Raw genomic sequence first — 23,679 nt, 5'->3', positions numbered from 1 at the left:
ACTGAGAAGGAGCTCCTTGCGATGGTCTTTTCGTTTGATAAGTTCCGGTCCTACTTACTCTTATCTAAGACTATAGTCTTTACGAACCATTCTGCTCTAAAGTACCTTTTTGTTAAACCGGATGCTAAACCTAGACTTCTTAGATGGATCTTGCTTTTGCAAGAATTCGATGTTGAGATCCGGGATAAAAAGGGTGCCGAGAACTTAGCAGCCGATCACCTTTCACGTCTTGAGAATCCCTCCCGTGAGGTTCTCGATGAGACTACTATTCATGATGATTTTCCCGATGAATATCTCATGAAGGTGGAAGAGTGTGAAGACCCTTGGTTCGTTGATTTTGCTAATTACTTGGTTGGAGGGTTCTTAGAAAAAGGTTGATCACATCATAAACGTAAGAAATTCTTTAGTGACATTAAGTATTATTTTTGGTAGGACCCTTATCTCTTTAGGCGGTGTTCTGATGGAATGATCCGCCGATGTGTTTCCGGAGACGAATGCGAGCGCATTCTTATCCAATGTCATCATGGACCGATGGGTGGGCATTATGGTCCCCAAGTTACGGGGCGAAAAGTCTTTGAGGCCGGTTTGTATTGGCCTACTATCTTCAAGGATGCCAACCGAATTTGTCAATCGTGCGATGCTTGTCAACGGGCGGGTCAAATCACCCAACTAGATGAGATGCCTCGAAATGTCATCCAAGTTTGCGAGGTTTTTGATATATGGGGGATTGACTTCATGGGCCCGTTTCCGAAATCAAATAATAAGCTTTACATTCTCGTTGCCATCGATTATGTTTCGAAATGGGTCGAAGCGCAAGCTTTGCCCACTAATGATGCACGGGTTGTAGTTTCGTTCCTTAAACAACTCTTTTCTCGATTTGGTGCCCCGAAAGCTTTGATTAGTGATCGGGAAACTCACTTTTGTAACGCCCAACTTGAAAAGGTGTTGAAACAATATGGGGTGACCCATAAAGTTTCGACATCTTACCATCCTCAAACCAAAGGGCAAGTCGAAAACACCAACCGAGCTTTAAAGAGGATTCTTGAAAAAACCATTGGTTCTAATCCTAAAGAGTGGTCGTTTAAGCTTGATGATGCCTTATGGGCATTTAGAACGGCGTACAAAATGTGACGACCCGGAAATTTCCAACCAAATTTAAACTTAATCTTTATATGTTCCGACACGATAAACAAAGTCTATAATGTTGAGTCTCAAAGATTTTGGAACTATGTTCATATATTTAATTACCCTTTGACTATTTTCGACGATTCACGAACAATTGTTTGTAAATAAATATATAGATATAAAGACAAGTATACATAGATATTATTTTAAATTAATAAAATGCACTCCAATCAATTGGAATTAATAATGTAAAATAAAAAATAAAAAAATACAGAATAAATAAGTTGCTATTAAAACATATATGTATAATTATATATACGAATACTGAACATAAATAATATTAAATGTATTGTAAATTATAAATATTTAATATTTAATATAAGTTAGTATATATAATATAGTAATTAGGATAAAAGATATAAATTGTAATATATTAAATAACAAGTTTGAATATAATTGTTATGTTAATATTAATAACAATAAATTCATTATAAACACTAATATGAACATTTGAATAGTTAATATTATTATATAAAATATATATTAAAAATGTAAAACGTGATATGCACAAATAAAATTAATATTTTTGATATTATTATTATTATTATTATCATTTCTATTATTATTATTAATAGTTTCATCATTATTATTAATAATTAATATAATTATTATTATTGTGTTTTCCTATATATATATATATATATATATATATATATATATATATATATATATATATATATATATATATATATATATATATATATATATATATATATATATATATATAATTGATATATACAAATATACAAACACCGATATATATACTTATATATATATATATTTTAGTTATATATAGACATAGAAAACTGGATATATATAAATACATATATATAAATTACAGATATATTTATATATATAAACATTTATACAAATAAATATATATACAATTATATACAGACATTACACATATAGGAGCGTGTTCTGTTTCAAATCTTTATTAAACTGTAGAAGATTTTTGACTCTAAACTAAATTACAAATCGAATAAAGTCATTCCAGTAAAACACGATCATATTCTGTTAGCTATCACTGTCATTTTATTTTTTTATATATTTATTTTTCCCATAACAATTATTTTCTGTCGACAATCTAGTGTTATAAAATAAAGGATTTCTCTAAAATATTAACACATTCAATTAACAATACATACTCGCTCTTAATTATAAATTTTTACAACCTTAAACTGTCATATTAAATGGAAAATTGATGAAGAAAACAGGTTATGCCCCGTTCTTCATGATTTCTTGTCAAAACGCGAATTCGAAACTAATTTCAAAAAGTATTGATGCTGTGTTGTTAAGAATCATTTATGAAAACTATCTGCAAAAGATTATTTCCTAATTCCTTCTATTTAAACTGAATTTTTCGAGTCAAAGTTCGTGAGTAAAAAGTCAAACGCGTGTTCAATGATCGAATTGGAGGTTTCTATGATATCTATGTTGTAATTAACGATCCAGAAAGGTTTTATGAAGGCTTTGTTACATAATTCATGAAGAAAGTTTATTTTAAAACTGCCTCTAAATTTGAATTTGAGTTTCAAAACGATTTCTTCTTTTTCTGTTACAGCATTTTTCTATTTTAATTTTTTGTTTTAATTAATGTAATTGATTTCTAATTGTTTCTGAGACATTTATAAAACCCTAAAACATAAATTTGTAAAATGTTAGTAGTGAGTTTGATCTTGGGTCAGTTAATTGTTGAAGATGAAGAAGATGAGGGATAAACAGATACTAGATATTTTATATATATATATATATATATATATATATATATATATATATATATATATATATATATATATATATATATATATATATATATATATATATATATATATATATATATGGGTCGCATTATAAAACAAAAAATCAAGCACATCAGAGTGGTTTAGTAGGGTGTTGGGTTAGCAAGTGGTCACGGGTTCGATCCTAGGCACTGGCTATTTTTTTAGGAAACCCTTTCAAGCTCTTTTAAAGGTAGTAATATCCTTATTATTATTATTATTATTATTATTATTATTATTATTATTATTATTATTATTATTATTATTATTATTATTATTATTATTATTATTATTATTATTATTATTATTATTATTATTATGAATATTGATTATTGTTATTACAAGTATTATGATTCTTATTATTAATACCATTACTAATGTATGTATTATTATTATTTTTAAATGATTAGGATTACTATTAGTATTATTCATTAGATATTAGGATTAGTGTTATTATTATTATTATTATTATTATTATTAGTAGTAAATCATTATTATCAAAACTATCATTTTTAAACAAATAAATATTTTGTACATAAAACATACTTATTATATATACTATAAATATATTAATATTTTATATAACTATATATATAAATCTTATTAACATCATTTATAAAAACTTACATACAACAAACAAGGTATTTTTAATATAACCCTAATTATATATATATATGGATATTAATATAACTATATTAATCATTTTTAAATACATATGCAAAGTAAATATATATAACATATAATTTAAGGTATAACATAAAGTATATGTTTTTAAATGAAATCTAGTATAAATCTTATATAACTACAAAATATATATATATATATATATATATATATATATATATATATATATATATATATATATATATATATATATATATATAAATAATATATATTTATAAATGAAATTATGATATTCCTATTATATGTTTTAATAGAAATGCAATTAATATAGGTTCTTGAATCCGAGGCCAACCCTGCATTGTTTAATATAGTCATATGTATTTTTACTACAAAATACATTAGGTGAGTTCATTTGAATCCCTTTTACTCTTTACATTTTTGGGCTGAGAATACATGCAAATGCTTTATTAACTGTTTTACAATATTTATATGCGTGAGTTCATTTGATTCCCTTTTACTCTTTACATTTTTGGGACTGAGAATACATGCGCTATTTTTATAACTGTTTTATTAAATACTTTTGAAATATATTGTGAACTGAGAATACATGAAATGCTTTTATAAATGTTTGACGGGAAAGACATAAGCAAAACATTCCTCGAATGAATTATTATGCAGACAGAAGTTCTGCGAATTATTATTGAATTATGTGGACATGATTATTGCCACTGTTGAATTATGTGGACATGATAATTGCCACCATTGAATTATGTGGACATGATAATTGCAACCATTGAATTATGTGGACATGATAATTGCCACCAATTGGTGAATTTTATTGTTTACAATAAACTTATGAACTCACCAACCTTTTGGTTGACACTTGAAAGCATGTTTATTCTCAGGTACGAAAGAAATCTTCCGCTGTGCATTTGCTCATTTTAGAAATATTACTTGGAGTCATTCATGGCATATTTCAAAAGACGTTGCATTCGAGTCATAGAGTTGGACATATATTTGAAATGGTATGCATGCCATCAACTTTCGATGTAAAGCAAATTTGTCTTTTAAAAACGAATGCAATGTTTGTAAAATGTATCATATAGAGGTCAAGTACCTCGTGATGTAATCAACTATTATGAATCGTTTATAATCGATATGGACTTTGTCTGGATGGATTAGGATGGGTCGTTTCAGTTGGTATCAGAGCGGAGGTCTTAGCGAACCAGGTCTTGCATTAGTGTGTCTAACTAGTAGTTGTTAGAATGCATTAATGAGTCTGGAATTTGACCGTGTCTGCATGTCAAAAGTTTTGCTTATCATTTCTAGTCGAAAATCATCTGCTTATCATCCTTAAGAAATTATTTGCTTATCATCCTTAAAGTCTAGACACGTCTTACTGCCTCTATTGCATAGACAGTGTATAGATAAATTCATATCTTAGCGTATCTGTTATTATTACCTTTGCCTAACAGCTTTCGTAGATTCCTCCGTAACTTATGGGATTTTAGTATTATATATGCATATGTAAATTATGTATTGCAGGGTACTAATCTACATCCTATAATCTATTTCATACCGAAAATACTTCATCTGATCATACGAGATGAATCCCTCAACCAGTTCGAGTCCCTCAGATTTCGATAGCTATTCCGATAGTTATTACGACAGCTATTCCGATATGGATTTCCACTCGAGCTCCGAAAGCAGTGTAACCGGAATGAATCAATCAATTAGTCATCATCTATTCTGGATGAATTGGAGATGGGTTAGTAGTCTACTTAATCAATGGAGACGCGAAGAAGGTGATCCCTTCCACCAACCGGATTCACCTCTTGGTGAAGAACCTGAAACATTTACCGGCGAACCCATTCGAAACACCATTTCCACACTTATTTCCAGAGTATTTCTTCAGATTATATTCTATCCACAATTCTAAACCTTATTCATTCGCTCGTTCCGACCGACAATCATCCTGGAGTAATTGAAGAAGTCAACAAACTTCGCGCCTGAGTAATGATTTTTGGAGAATATGGTGAAAAATTTACCAGCTTCAACAACATCATCGGCACCAGTACCATCAACAATCCATGCCTCAACATCTCATTGTGTACCTCGAGTATAATCATCATTCTACGTATCGTTCTACATAAAATATCTTTGTTCTTCATGGCGATTATGTAATCTCTAATGTTATAGAGATTGTGTATTCTAGTTTTGACGGTAAACCAAATGAGTTTAATATTATATACTCATTAAATCCATGATTACATCTGAAGAAAATATATATGTATATATATTTTTATAAAGATTGTAATTAAAAATTCTTTTGTACAAACTGATAATGGTGAAAATATTTTAACGGGTAGGTAATACCCGAGGAATATTTAGTTTTCACATTATTAAATTACACTGTACATTCTTCGAATCTGATTCAACAGTCATTTACTATCCTACTTACATGCACAGATATACGAATCCGTTCACCACAGAATAACCATTTTCATTCGATTTCATATTTGGATTTTGACTTATCAGAATCCAACAAGTGGCATAATGAAGAAAACATTTGACAAAATAAAATTTGTTAGAAACAGACAAATTAACTATGAATTTTTTTTTTTAAGAATCCACGCTAACTGTTCCTAGCTAACTGTTAATTCTGTATTACCTTTTATTTATCGCAATTTATTTATCGTAATTTATTTATTGCATTTTATTTATCGCAATTTTAATTCTCACAATTTTATTTATCGTCATTTAATTTCTGTTATTTATTTTACGCACTTTAAATATCGGGATACGTACACAAGGTTTTGACATATCATATCGACGCATCTATATATATTATTTGGAATAACCATAGACACTCTATATGCAGTAACGCTGGAGTTAGCTATATACAGGGTTGAGGTTGATTCTACAATAATATATATAGTTTGAGTTGTGATCGATTCTGAGACGTATACGGGTCACGACACGTATTAATTAATTCGAATATTATATATTAAACTATATATGAATTATTAGACTGTTAACTGTGGACTATCGACTGTGGACTAATAATATTGGATAAATTAAAATGAATTAAAATATTGATTATAACATATGAAACTAAACATTTCTTCAAGTTTGCCACTTGATTTCATCTTAAACCTCATTTGTAACTTGACGATTATAATCTGCATTCAAACCTTTCATGATTCTTGAAAACACCTCAATCTAGAGGATGAACCAACCGCACTTCATCTACGGAAGAAAAGATTGATACATATAGTTATGCCTCCGAAAACACTCGGAACCTGAGTAAACGTTTAACACGTATCTGTGCTAACTCCTTTCGCATTGTTATTACCGAAAATAACATTGCAATTCCTTTTCAAATTAGCCAAATTTGTCACAGCTTCAGTAAATCAATTTCGACTTTTCATTCGAGTAAACTCTACCATAACTTTGATATATAAGTTTACCTTTCGTCATCGTTACCGGAGAACCATTTATATTCCACCACATTAGCGGTAAACTTACCAGCAACTTCATTGATCTTTGACTTTCCGAAAAATCATTATTGTTCGTTGAAACTCTATTATGTACTCATCTACATCTTGTAACAATAATTGCCATACCAATTATTGGGAATCAACAATCAGTACTTTGAAAACTCACAGCATATCTACATCAACCGTTATATGTATAACATTTATCTCTTAGAATTATGATCTTTCATTCTGAAATTCTGAAAAGCACTCAGTCTACAAATCAATACTCTGAACGTTGAAAAAGCTGAATGAAGCAGCAGAAATCGTAGACAACCGTAAACGACCTCAATCATCGGAAGTTTGATGATAAAATAATAATAATAATAATAGTATGTTGGAAAAGCTCAGAAAAGTTGAAACTAGAAAACGGATTGAGCTAACCATGAAGGAGACCGAGGATAAATACAAGGACCAAACCCTATAATCAAAGAATCTAGGTAATTCTGGATCCGTTGAAATCTTTAGAGAATATCTTTCTTCGAAGTCATGTTAAAATCTTGCGGAAAATTTTTCTTCATCAACCATCGAACTTAGAAATTCCAAAATATCATCATAAATATCTTCGATATTTCTGAAGATATTTTTATAAATATTCTCATCCTAAATTATTTATCTCTTTGTGCTATCTATATTACATCATAAAGGAAACTACTTTAGTTTCTAAATTTCTTTAAAATTCGAGTTTGAATTATGAATGATTTTGAAGTAGTGTTGGAAATTGATGCATGAGTTAGTATAATATAATGACACTTGATCAACGTGATTATATTACGGTAAGTCATGCTGAGTTTTTAAATGGAACGTGATGATTCACAGATCATAACGTCATCATGTGCCATTTTACATGACCCTTGCATTCTGCTGAATCTCTAAACAAAATCAAGAACTTATATTCTTGAGAATTCCATCTTTTCCAGTAACTTCTGATAATTTGGCAAACGTTTTGGGAATATGAATTGAAGTATAAAAGTTGAGAGTTGTGGGAAATAATGAAACGAAAGAGGTTCATTTATAGTGGGAGTATCAGACGTTGAAATCGAAACAGATTATCGCATTTAATTAAAGAAATCCTAATTCCCTTAAATCTCGAAGAATCAGATCTTTTAGATTTCGAAGACTTTCTTTGAATCCCTTGAATCTCGGAATTCAACCAAGACAACGTCAAAAGTTAAAACGAAACTTCATTTATTCATTTCACTCTTTTGTGATAGCTTCACTCGTATTCTTCACATAAACGATTTGTTTTTATCCAAATCACTCGCTGATGATAAAACTCTAAATTCTAGCTCATATGAGCCATGAAAAACATACTTAATGTCAACCATGACCATCCCACTCAAATTTCGGGACGAAATTTCTTTAACGGGTAGGTACTGTGACGACCCGAAAATTTTCAACCAAATTTAAACTTAATCTTTATATGTTCCGACACGATAAGCAAAGTCTATAATGTTGAGTCTCAAAGATTTTGGAACTATGTTCATATATTTAATTACCCTTTGACTATTTTTGACGATTCATGAACAATTGTTTGTAAATAAATATATAGATATAAAGACAAGTATACATAGATATTATTTTAAATTAATAAAATGCACTCCAATCAATTGGAATTAATAATGTAAAAAAAAAATACAGAATAAATAAGTTGCTATTAAAACGTATATGTATAATTATATATACGAATACTGAACATAAATAATATTAAATGTATTGTAAATTATAAATATTAAATATTTAATATAAGTTAGTATATTTAATATAGTAATTAGGATAAAAGATATAAATTGTAATATATTAAATAACAAGTTTGAATATAATTGTTATGTTAATATTAATAACAATAAATTCATTATAACACAAATATGAACATTTGAATAGTTAATATTATTATATAAAATATATATTAAAAATGTAAAACTTGATACGCACAAATAAAATTAATATTTTTGATATTATTATTATTATTATTATTATCATTTCTATTATTATTATTAATAGTTTCATCATTATTATTAATAATTAATATAATTATTATTATTGTGTTTTCCTTATATATATATATATATATATATATATATATATATATATATATATATATATATATATATATATATATATATATATATATATATATATATATATATATAAGAGCTCCTTCCCTCCCTTCCTTATCGACATTAGCTGTATCCCATTGACGGTGTAAATCTGTTCGTTCGAGAAAACATGTTGATCTCTTTCACATTTGCAGAAGCCAGAGCTCCCCTTTTTGGTCTGTGAATAAGGTAGTTAAGAAAAAAGTTAGTCGGGGTTGGGATTGAGCGTCGGTACTTTTTAAGTCTCTCTCCGTAGGCGTGCAAAACAACAGAGCCACTGGGGGTAGCGACTGTTTATTAAAAACACAGGACTCTGCTAATAATAGTTTATCATTTAGAAAGAATGGCGAAAGAGGCCTCCTTGCATTGCCCGGAATAACGTCCGATCTTGTTTCTGAATATATATATATATATATATATATATATATATATATATATATATATATATATTTATATATATATATATATATATATATATATATATATATATATATATATAATTGATATATACAAATATACAAACACCGATATATATACTTATATATATATATATATATTTCAGTTATATACAGACATAGAAAACTGGATATATATAAATACATATATATAAATTACAGATATAGTTATATATATAAACATTTATACAAATAAATATATATACAATTATATACAAACATTACACATATAGGAGCGTGTTCTGTTTCAAATCTTTATTAAACTGTAGACGATTTTTGACTCTAAACTAAATTACAAATCGAATAAAGTCATTCCAGTACAACACGATCATATTCTGTTAGCTATCACTGTCATTTTTTTTTATATTTATTTTTCCCGTAATAATTATTTTCTGTCGACAATCTAGTGTTATAAAATAAAGGATTTCTCTAAAATATTAACACATTCAATTAACAATACATACTCACTCTCAATTATAAATTTTTACAACCTTAAACTGTCAAATTAAATGGAAAATTGATGAAGAAAACAGGTTCTGCCCTGTTCTTCATGATTTCTTGTCAAAACGCGAATTCGAAACTAATTTCAAAAAATATTGATGCTGTGTTGTTAAGAATCATTTATGAAAACTATCTGCAAAAGATTATTTCCCAATTACTTCTATTTAAACTGAATTTTTTGAGTCAAAGTTCGTGAGTAAAAAGTCAAACGCGTGTTCAATGATCGAATTGGAGGTTTCTATGATATGTATGTTGTAATTAACGATCCAGAAAGGTTTTATGAAGGCTTTGTTACATAATTCATGAAGAAAGTTTATTTTAAAACTGCCTCTAAATTTGAATTTGAATTTGAGTTTCAAAACGATTTCTTCTTTTTCTGTTACAGCATTTTTCTATTTTAATTTTTTGTTTTAATTAATGTAATTGATTTCTAATTGTTTCTGAGACATTTATAAAACCCTAAAACATAAATTTGTAAAATGTTAGTAGTGAGATTTGATCTTGGGTCAGGTAATTGTTGAAGATGAAGAAGATGAGGGATAAACAGATACTAGATATTATATATATATATATATATATATATATATATATATATATATATATATATATGTATATATATATATATATATATATATATATATATATATATATATGTATATATATATATATATATATATATATATGTATATATATATATATATATATATATATATATATATATATATATATATATATATATATATATGGGTCGCGTTATAAAACAGAAAATCAAGCATAGCAGAGTGGTTTAGTAGGGTGTTGGGTTAGCAAGTGGTCACGGGTTCGATCCTAGGCACTGGCTATTTTTTTTAGGAAACCCTTTCAAGCTCTTTTAAAGGTAGTAATATCCTTATTATTATTATTATTATTATTATTATTATTATTATTATTATTATTATTATTATTATTATTATTATTATTATTATTATTATTATTATTATTATTATTATTATTATTATTATTATTATTATTATTATTATTATTGTTGTTGTTGTTGTTATTATTATTATGAATATTGATTATTGTTATTACAAGTATTATGATTCTTATTATTAATACCATTACTAATGTATGTATTATTATTATTTTTAAATGATTAGGATTACTATTAGTATTATTCATTAGATATTAGGATTAGTGTTATTATTATTATTATTATTAGTAAATCATTATTATCAAAACTATCATTTTTAAACAAATAAATAATTTGTACATAAAACATACTTATTATATATACTATAAATATATTAATATTTTATATAACTATACATATAAATCTTATTAACATCATTTATAAAAACTTACATACAACAAACAAGGTATTTTTAATATAACCCTAATTATATATATATGGATATTAATATAACTATATTAATCATTTTTAAATACATATGCAAAATAAATATATATAACATATAATTTAAGGTATAACATAAAGTATATGTTTTTAAATGAAATCTAGTATAAATCTTATATAACTACAAAAAATATATATATATATAAATAATATATATATATAAATGAAATTATGATATTCCTATTATATGTTTTAATAGAAATGCAATTAATATAGGTTCTTGAATCCGAGGCTAACCCTGCATTGTTTAATATAGTCATATGTATTTTTACTACAAAATACATTAGGTGAGTTCATTTGAATCCCTTTTACTCTTTACATTTTTGGGCTGAGAATACATGCAAATGCTTTATTAACTGTTTTACAATATTTATATGCGTGAGTTCATTTGATTCCCTTTTACTCTTTACATTTTTGGGACTGAGAATACATGCGCTGTTTTTATAACTGTTTTATTAAATACTTTTGAAATATATTGTGAACTGAGAATACATGAAATGCTTTTATAAATGTTTAACGGGATAGACACAAGCAAAACATTCCTCGAATGAATTATTATGCAGACAGAAGTTCTGCAAATTATTATTGAATTATGTGGACATGATAATTGCCACTGTTGAATTATGTGGACATGATAATTGCCACCATTGAATTATGTGGACATGATAATTGCCACCATTGAATTATGTGGACATGATAATCGCCACCAATTGATGTGAATGTTATGTATCGAGAGAATAATTTTTATACACAGGTTATGTGTATTAGTTTTGTGCACGAGATGTGTGTACGGTTACTAAGATTTATGAAAAATGGATTGCGTACACGAGAAAAGTGTACTGTATTTAAAAGATATCGCATGTACATTACAGGTGGGTGTAGGATTCGGGCCCGTTTGTACCATGCAAGATTTAAATCTTGTGGTCTATCAAAATGATGAATTTTATTGTTTACGATAAACTTATGAACTCACCAACCTTTTGGTTGACACTTGAAAGTATGTTTATTCTCAGGTACGAAAGAAATCTTCCGCTGTGCATTTGCTCATTTTAGAGATATTACTTGGAGTCATTCATGGCATATTTCAAAAGACGTTGCATTCGAGTCATAGAGTTCATCAAGATTATTATTAAGTCAATTATAGTTGGACATATATTTGAAATGGTATGCATGCCGTCAACTTTCGAAGAAAGTTTGTCTTTTAAAAACGAATGCAATGTTTGTAAAATGTATCATATAGAGGTCAAGTACCTCGCGATGTAATCAACTATTATGAATCGTTTATAATCGATATGCACTTTGTCCGGATGGATTAGGACGGGTCGTTTCACAAAACGCCAACCGGAACCACTCCTTTTCGGTTAATTTATGGTAAAGCATGTCATCTCCCGGTGGAGATTGAACACAAGGCTTTTTGGGCTCTCAAAACGAGCAATCTTGATCTTAAGGAGGCGGGACTGGGATGCCTTCGTTTGAGCCAATTAAATGAGCTAGAGGAGTTAAGGCTAGATGCTTATGAAAACTCGTTGATTAGTAAGGAAAGGACAAAGAAGTGGCACGATAGTCGTTTAAAAGATCCTAAGGAATTTAAGGAGGGGGATCATGTGCTTCTTTTCAATTCACGGTTCCATTTGTTTCCCGGAAAGTAGAAGTCTAAGTGGTCGGGACCATTTATTGTTCGTAAGGTGTATTCCCATGGGGCGGTTGATTTGGTTAACTCGAAGGGGGAAGAGTTTAAGGTTAATGGTCATCGGATAAAACGTTATGTCGATGGACCACAAGAGGTGGATGATGAGATTAAACTCATCTTTACCTCTAACGACGCGTGATAGTCTTGGTGGTAATCTTTGTTGTAGAGTTTGTATATTATTTTTGTTTTGTATATTTTAATGCTTGAACAGGTACAACATGATCATTGTTTGGATGCTTGGTTGCGCGAAATTGTGTTTTAGTTGAAAAAACTTAAAATTTTAAAAAGGAAAAGTCGACTGTTTTAAGTCGCGGCGCGGCTGTAGAGCCCGCGGCGCGGGTTAACAAGGGTTTTGCATGTTGAGGGTTTTTAAAAGTTCAGGGATTTTTGATGCATTAAGTCGCGGCGCGGCTGGTGATCCCGCGGCGCGGGTCCTGTATGGTGGAAATTAAAATTCATTTTTTTATAAAAGGAAATGGGTCAAACCCGACCCAATGGTAATACCCGACGGGAATTAAGGATTTTTAGGGTTATTTGCTGTTTGAAAAACACACACAACTTATCAACTTCATGCACGATTCAAAAATCTCTCAAACCCTAATCTTTAATCTTCAATCTTTGTTTAAATTTCTTCATCAATTCTCTAATCAATGGCACCAAAGGTCCGATTTTGACTTTCTTTATCTTGTTCTTGCCTAATTGCATACTTATTTGTTGTTTAAATTCGGATTAGGTTTAGAATTTATGTGGGGTTGTTAATTTTGGTCTTGTATGCTTAATTTTATCTTGGGTCTTTGTTGAATATGATTAGTATATATGCAATTCATAATCTTTTTGTGTTTTTCATGCATATCTTTGATTCTAGGGTTCATGGTTAATTTGATTTTGAATTAGAGATGAGTAATTTGGGAAAATTGGTTATGGGTCTTGTTAATTATGGTTTGACTTGAATGATAAGTGTGGGGTGTGTCACTTTGGCCGGGTCCTTAGGGTTCTAGTCTTAACTGAATGGTTTTCTTATGATTAATTTGGTTTTGTATGATATAGATGCCATGAAATTGATGCTATGATGACTTTGTGTTAGTTGTTGTTAATTTTTGGGATTGAATAGTTAAATTTGGAGTTTCAAACTATCTTTCCACTAATGTTATTGATTCGAACGGTTTAAGTGTATGTTGAGATGTATTAGTGAATGATAATTGTTTGCGTACTTGGAAAGGGTGATTGTTTGTGATTTTCATATTGGTCATAATTGATTATTGCTTGTCGAAGTTTGTTGACTACGGTTGACTTATGCTTGAAATGTGGATTGTTTTGAATATGATCAGGGACTAATCTTTAATGCAAATGGTAATGTTTTGCTTTTGTGTTTGGTTTGTTTGGTGTTTGTTGATACAGAAGCAAAGAATCTCAAATGCTCAAAGGGAGGAAGAGAGACTTTTGGAAATTCAAACCAATCCTAAAAATTGGTTACAAGCGTTAAGGAATGATGAAGAGTATGCCGAAAGGTTTGGATATATTAGAAGGCGTCTCATCACCGGTACTTGGTATTTAGACTGGGCCCCGTTAGAACAAGCGGGAAGACATTTGAGAACTCATCTCCAAGGGGTGCTTACATGCGTAAAACAACCAGGGAACCATTTCATTCACGCATGGGAGCAGGCGTTTTTGTGTACGGATGTTATTTATGAGGAACTGGTGTGGGAATTCTTCTCCACATTGACTTTTAATCGTCGCCGTGCAGTTTCAGATACGAGTTTCTTACAATTTCGCTTAGGAGGGATGGATAGGGAGATGAGTAGGTTTGATCTTTGTCGGGCATTAAATTTGTACCCCGAAATGGATGATTTCATTTTAGGACAGTATTTGAACGAAACTAAATTTTATGGTGCCGAATTCTTTAATGCACAACAATATTGGTATCAACTGAGTGGGAAGAATCCATTTGTGTCTAGTGAATCAAAGGGGTCGGACATTCGGGACAAAGATGCAAGATTGATTAAGAGGTTGTTGGGTTGTACATTTTGTGCACGAGCGAATGGGCATGACAAGGTGACAAATCATGATTTGTGGTCCATTTATATGATTAAGCATGGACAGTTTGCTGATTTAGCGAATTTGGTAGGTGAGTATTTGCGTACGCATGCGATGGAGAAACAAAAGGCAAAACCACTTTTGGGTGGTCATTATGTTACTAAAATTGCTCGGTTTTTCAATATTAACTTCACTTGTTGTACACCGGCTTGGGATTCAATGAAACCATTTGGGGTTCGATTTTATATTAATGCAAAAATTTTGATGTGGGACTCGGATCGGTCTATGTTAGTTGAATATGTTGAGCCGTCTCAACAAGGTGGGGCGAGTGGTAGTGGTGCGCAATACGATGATGATGAGGAAGTTGCGGCTTACATCCACGAGTGTTTTGGTTCCGAGTCAGAGGAGCACGTTGGTTCGGGTAGTGGTCAGCCTTGGGGTGTTTCGGAGACAGTTTGGAATGATTTGGTTTCGAGTGTCGATAATGTTCAAATCGATGTGTCAGATAAATTTGATGAGTTTCAGGGAGAAAAACGGTCGCATAATGACCGTATGTGGGAAAGTCAGCAGCGGGTCGATGAGAGGTCGGCTGAGTCCTTACATAACCAGCAATGGATGGCATATGGAAACGATTGGCAAAGGCACGATGCTCGTCTTTTCTACTACAACCCGGATCATTATTATGGTACTACTGCTCAGACACCCGTGTATTATCGTAGTCCAGTTCGGCCACGAGTGCAGGCCCCGATTTATAGTGAGCCGAAAAGGTTGGAAGATGCGCATCAGAGGTTTCAGCAGCAGTATCCATACGACAATTGGCCGTATGATGGTTTTCAGTGAGGAGGGCCTGCGAGCCCGATGATCATGTTGTATTTTGTTTGAAAACATTTTTATTTGGTTCTGTACTTGGATAATTATTTACTTTAGTTATGTACTGTGGATTTATTCGGGGACAAGGCGTTTCGGTACCGGGTGGTGCCACCTTGTCCCGTTTTATGTAGTTGTTTTTATTTTCTTAGGTTTGATGGTGAAACGATTTTTCAAGTCTGGCATTAAGTTCAGCAAAACTGCATGATTGATGATATTGATGTGATGATCGGGAATGGACGATGTTCTTATGCTGGCAGTCAGTTCAGCGCCATCTGTCACTGGTATTCCGCGATCAGTGGTTAACTCGATAAGTTTTTATATTTTCTTTATCACATAACCCTTTCGATTTTTATCTATTTTTGATCTTAAGTGATGGGGACATTACTTGATCTCTAGTGTGGGGTGATTGGGGGATGTAAAATCTCTCAGATTGGTTGTTAATGAAATCATCATTATATTAGTTTTGATTTAAAAAGACTTGACGTTTCACGGGTTTTGGTCGTAAAAAAAATTTGAAAAATTAGGGGTAAAATATAAAAAAAAAACAGAAAAGTTAGTTTAAAAATAAAATAAAAAAGTTGAAAAACAATTGAAAATTCGGCCAAAACCTTTATTCTGAAAATTGGCTTGGTATTTTATGGTATATTTCGTGTTTTCAAAGAAGCCAAAATTGTTTCACATGTTCATTATTTTGAACATGAAATCCTACGAGTTCGGAAACCTCAATAGTAGGTCACCTGTACCAAAACGGGTGTAAACTGTGAGAGAGCGGTGATTGCATAGCGTGATTGTGACCGAATCACGTGCTAGATCACAAACTTTTGGTTACTTGGTATAGCAGACTTCTGAAACTATACCATTTTATTATTACATCATTTAATGGTGTGATACTGTGGGAAGAGGAGCCTAGAGCTTCACCAATGTTGTCCTTTTTAGGAACAATAGCTACGTGCTTGTGTTTGCTTAGACAACACAACCCATAGCCAAAAGCTATGGCACCCAAAGGTTTTTGGGATTTAAACCGAGTGTCAATTGAAATAGATTGGCATTCCCGAGTGACTCAAATCCACTCATTAAGAAAGTAAAGTCTTCCGACCGTTTCACTTGGTACGTATACCTCTTAAGCGATACCATTTCATTACCCATCATTTCACGATGAGGTACTGTTAGAGGAGAAAGTCTTGAACTTTCAAAACATGTTCATTATTTTGAATGTGAAATCCTACATGAACATTAAAATTCATACGTAGGTCATCTGCACGAAGGCAGGTGTCAACCGTACGGTGATAGTAGCGTGTGGTCGAAACTGGACCATGAGCTAGATCAAAAACTTAAACAGGGTGATCCTCATTGTTTCTCCTAACAAGGACAATGTTGCACCCGACCACTTTATTTAACCACACAGGATGTATCTATTCCATTCTAAAGGGAGTCAAGTCTCCCGAATGACACACTTGCTGATTTGTTTCAGAAGTTGTAGTCTAGACCAGTTGTAGGGTGACGAAAAATCTTGAAAAGTCATTGCTAAAATCGACTGGAAATCTACCAGGCCTCAACGTCAAACAGGGAAACTGGTAGTCAAAGCTTATCTCAATGAGGGAGATTTGCTAGCCAAATGGGAAGCGCACCGTGATACACAAAATGTCAGTGATTGATCAGATTCCTAGTGGATAACCTCCGGAAAGGTAAGATATCAGCTTTTAAGCCTGATGTACCTCAATCTTTATGATTGACTTAACGGATTAGATGATTACCTCATGATTATCGATGATATCTGGACGTAATGTGTATCCTCCTAAGCACATTATTTTCTTACCAACATCTCACGATGTTAGGTACTGTGGGAGGCATTGGCTTGACCAATCGCGGGGTAGCCCGTATGGTTCTTTGGTTCGAAGGTTTCACTTTCTCGGCTCATGGTTTCCACTTGTATCCACATTTTATATTTGAAGACATATTCAGGTTCGAGATCTTCTTCATTTATTTGGATTACATATTTGGTGCACGTTGTTGGAGTTAGTACTATTATTGTGCCAATACTTTATTTGGGGATGTTGGAGATTTTTGGGATTACAAGTGGAAGTCACATTGTTGGTTGTTCTCTTTAAACCGTGCCCACGCTAGTTGCTCATTTGGTTATTGTTCGTTGATTCTACTTACACTTATGAAGACGTTATTATTTAGTAGAGGATTATTTTCGAGTCGGATTTGCTTGAGGACAAGCAAGACTCTAGTGTGGGGTGATTTGATATTGCGCATTTCTCATATATTTATCATAGCAATATCCGTCATTTTTAGTCTATTTGGATACGGTTTTGAGTTTTATTCGCGATAATTTGGGAAGATTATGATTCGAGAGCCGAGAAGATCTTTTATACGTCTTTTTGATCATTTGGTGGTATGTTTTATGTTACTTTATTAGAGGTGCCTTAATATGATGAAGCGATGACGTTTTAGGCATTTTTATGGAGAAAAATGAAGAAATTTATGTGCCTGTATTAAGCCGCGGCGCGGTTGGGGAGCCCGCGGTGCGGGTTATAACTGAAATTAAGGGTCGAACATATTGATAATGGTTGGAGTGCTGGCTAGTTTTAAGCCGCGCGCGGCTGGTGAGCCCGCGGCGCGGGTCGCATCTAGGTCGGTTTTTCAGGGTATAAATAGGGAAATACAACCCTAACTTTTAATCACTTTTTGGCAGCCAATTTTTTGAGCACTTTGGGTGATTTTTGGGTACTTTTGGGGAATTTCAAGGCTATTCAAACGCCCCAATCATTCCACTATCAAGGATCAATTCAACCGATGTGATGACCCGGAAATTTCTGACCAAATTTAAACTTAATCTTTAACGTTTCCGACACGATAAGCGAAGTCTATGAAATTGAATCCTAAAATTCTTGAACTATTCAGTTACCCTTCGATTGTTCTCAACGATTCACGAACAATTATATGTAAATAGATACATATACTATAACTTGAAAACGTAACAAAGTGTTAAGTAAACGATACTGTGCATTAAACTTATTGGTTTGATTATCTGATTGATATATTCAACTACGGAGTTAAAAGATTATGCCAAACGATTGAATTAAAAGATATTTATTGAATCCCTTAAGAATTATAATATTATTACGAGTCTCTGTTGTGAGGTCCACGTTGATTTGGGAAATCATTCATTCTTAACGGTATTCGGAATAAATGGTAGGGTGTTTGTTTAAATAACGTAATTTGGACACATACAATAATAAGGAATATTAACTGTTGGAATTAGATATATGAATAACTTGCGATATGTATTTTAAAACGTGTTTATTAATATTGAAAATATATATTTAATAATACGATAAAATATAATATTAACTTGGTCATAAAAATGAATTGTTATTATATATATATTAACAAATAGCGAGACGATGATTTATAGAAGTAAATGACCAAAATACTCGAAAGTTTAAGATATACTTTGAGTGGTATAGTTTAGGGATAATTTAAGGCTATATTTTGACAAAGGTACGTGACCCGAAACGTAAAATGCAAGTTTTCTCAGCGTACGAAAGGACATTTGAAAAATTGGAACCGGGACATAGGTCGAGTGATGACGTACGACTTATCAGAACAAAAATTACAAGTCAACTATGCATGTGAATTTAATATAATATATAATTAATTATATAAATTAAATATATTATATATATAATATAAAATTATGTCGACAAACAATAAGTTAAAAATTTGTGAGCTGTCCCAGGGTGCCATGCGATCACATGGCCTTGAAGCACAAATCCCATGCGATCGCATGTGGTACTTTTTCAGAAAAGGTTCTATAAATTGATCGAGGTCTGGCTTAATTCATACACACACATATTTATCTATATTAATCCGTATTATATTTATTATTTTTTATTATTATTATTATTATTATTATTATTATTATTATTATTATTATTATTATTATTATTATTATTATTATTATTATTATTAAGATTAATATTATTATTATTATTAATCTTATTATTATTATTATTATTAAGATTAATATTATTATTATTATTAATCTTAATTATTAGTATTAGTATTATACATAAAATATTACGACGAGGTTATGAGCGTGTCACTTTCAAAATGGGTTTTCAAGCGGGATAGAGCTAAGGAAATTATGGGTAATGTTCGGGGGTATATTTATGAATCAAACCTGGTGTTTATCATCTCCGTTACGTCTACATACTTTTCTGAAATATTGATTCACAATATTGATACGTAAGCATTTATATTTTATCTTTCATATACTAATAGTGTATCCATGTATAGTGCTCGAGTATATATATTTATACAAGCTTGTATGCTAAATTTTGTTGTTAAACAGTTTATGATGAATCACGAATTAAATACATATGTTACTAGTAAAAGCTATATGATATACATGTTTTTGGAAAGCTGGCGAAAAATCAATAACTTTTCATTTAGATATCGAATAGTTTCGATGAACGGATTAAAAGATATGATCAACTGAATTATGATTGACGTTAATTGAAATTGCTTTTGAATCTGCAATTAAGATTTAAACAACTTGTTTACAAGACTGATAAAGTGAACTTTTAAATATTACCAACCGAGTAAATGAATCCTTATATAAGGCACGTCTCGTTTTGTTAAACTATTGTCAAAATTGAGTTTTTGAAACGACTTTGGATAACTATTATATGTCGATCTCGAGCATTAGGATTGTGATACACTATGACCTGACCTAGCTTAATAGACATTTATTGGCCAACATATATTCTCTAGGTTGAGATCTACGATTAATTGGTAATCCGAGTTTCGGTCACATTTTGGTGAACAACTTTATATGCTGCTAAGGTGAGTTTCATTTGCTCCCTTTTTAAATGATTTTGCAATATATATTTTTAGGCTGAGAATACATGCACTTTATTTTAAAAACAATGGACACAAGTACATACTAAATTCTATACTGAGTTTGAACCGAAAATCCCTTAGCTTTGGTAACTAGTAACTGCCGGTTATAAGAACTGGTGGGCGCGAGTAGTAGTATATGGATCCATAGGGCTTGATATCCCCGTCCGAGCTAGAGCACTATCCTTTTAACGGACGTATGTTATTTGAGAAGCGTACACGTTGTGATGACCCAGGAATTTCCGACCAAATTTAAACCTGAATCTTATTTGATTTCCATACGATAAGCAAAGTCTGTAATATTGAGTCTCAAAATTTTTGAACAGTATCATGAAATCATTTAACCTTTGACCGTTCCCGACGATTCACGAGCCTTTAATCATAAATGGAAAAGTATATGTAAATGGCTATTCATGTAAATAAGTATATATTAAATATATTAAATAAATAAATAAATGTAACTACAAAATAAAATGTAGATAGTATATTAATATTGTTATACTGAAATGTGATACATGATTTATTATTGTTGTTACTCTTAATATCATCATTTTTATAACTATTAACAAAATGATTAATATTAGTATTATTATTAGACATTACTATTATTAATATTGTTAGTATTATTATTAAATCATTTAATTATTAGTTATTAGAAGTATTGATATTATTATCATCATTATAAACTGTATATATATATATAGATACATATAAAATATGTATTTAGTTGAAAGTATCTATCAACTTTTTAGGTAATTTTGTTTCTGTCTCTTAATTGGCACGATTAAATTGAAATATACATAACAATACAAAACTCTGGCACCAATCAGTTCACTTTTTTTTTATCTGATTAAGTTCCTTTCATCCACTGCTCAAGTTTGAATATTGTGTGAATTTGTTACAAGTCAATCTCAACAATCCAATCATGTTCTACTACAATCATTCCATACATTTTATACAACTTTAACTGCCATTCAAAAAGTAAAAAAAAAAAAAAACCCATTTATACTTCCTACTTCTTTTTCTTCGTAAACCACCTTCAAACCACTAAACACGAGCATCATCCAAACCCAATTAAATCTTACAACCGCTGTTCATTCTGTTTGAATCGACAACGAACACTACCAAATGTTTCCTCAATTTAGACTAATATACTGATACATATTCTGTTTTCGTTTAGTCCAAACCATCAACAAACCATGATCACCATGCCACCTTGGTTATGAAATCATCAAATGTTTTCCCTTTCTGTCTCTCTTCAATTTATACCCAGACCCACTTAACACCTCCCAAGACCTGCAAATTATCTGTTCCTTGTTCAAACTGAACCACCATTGAGCACCCTTAAAACTATGCTGCTGTATGCATGCTCTCTACTCTAAGAACCCTTCGAGAACCCTGCTGCTACTACCGTATGTTTCTGCTATGGACAGCTACAACCTACACACATAATTCAAAATACTACTGCTGTCTCCTTATTGAATTCTGTTTTCTGTTGAAATTAAACGCCATCACCTTTTAATTAATTTCTCCTCTCTTGTTCCTGCTGTTGCTGCTATGTCTTCTGTCATTTGAACTGTTACATCAACTGCAGCTGCTACTCTGGTAAGATCACAACAAAACCTTTGATTTTAGCACATAACAAAGCACATGTATAAATAGATATGAAAGAGTAAATGTATGATTAATAGATATACAAGATTTCACATAAGCTAATTAAAATGAATGGATACAAATACATGATTTATTACCTTCCTCTATGATCCAAAATTTGTTTACAAAAGAGATCGTTCCAGGGTCCTGATGTAAATACAGAGACAAAGCCCAAACAACCTTGTTCCAATCACAAATAACCTTTCATATTTATATATAACACCAATCTCATTTATTATACGTTACACTACATCAACACATTTGGCACATAATAAGTATTCATACTAAATATTTATTTTCTTTGAAACAACCTTACTCATATTCTCATTATAATGAAACCACAATCAAATCTATATGACAGTCTGCAAACTAATAAAATTGTATGCAAGAACAGTTAGTAAATTCTAATATAATGAAGACTTTAACTATTATATATACCTCAAATTATTTTATGTTAGAAAAACTAAGATTTGCATATAAATATATGTACATGTTCGATTAATCAGAAATTGGCTATCTTTCCAAAGGAATGGACCATACCTGTTACATACGATGGATACCTTGTGGGTATTTCAGGAACCAATCACCATTCTGTAAGCAATCTGTACCAGATCTGGCAACCAAGTGTTGCTGCTGCACAATTGCTACTTCTATTTAGGGTTTTACATTCAATCAAACCTTCCAACCGATCACCATCATCACCTATTTTAATATTACCACGATTCATCATCATCATATAAAACCCTAATGGCCGTTACTGTTCGTAATTGATTTAATTAAGAAAAATACAGAAAATTTATTGTTCGATGAAGAAATTAAAACAATAATAAAGAATCAAATTTACCTACATCGCCAATAAATAGATCGATTACGTGTTTAATTAATGAAGGATGATAATTGACAAAGATGAAGAACACCGATAATGAAGTGAACGAAGGTGATGACAA

The sequence above is a fragment of the Rutidosis leptorrhynchoides genome, chromosome 2 (genome assembly GCF_046630445.1).
Source record: "Rutidosis leptorrhynchoides isolate AG116_Rl617_1_P2 chromosome 2, CSIRO_AGI_Rlap_v1, whole genome shotgun sequence".
Lineage (NCBI taxonomy): Eukaryota > Viridiplantae > Streptophyta > Magnoliopsida > Asterales > Asteraceae > Rutidosis > Rutidosis leptorrhynchoides.
This window is presented reverse-complemented; position numbering follows the sequence as displayed.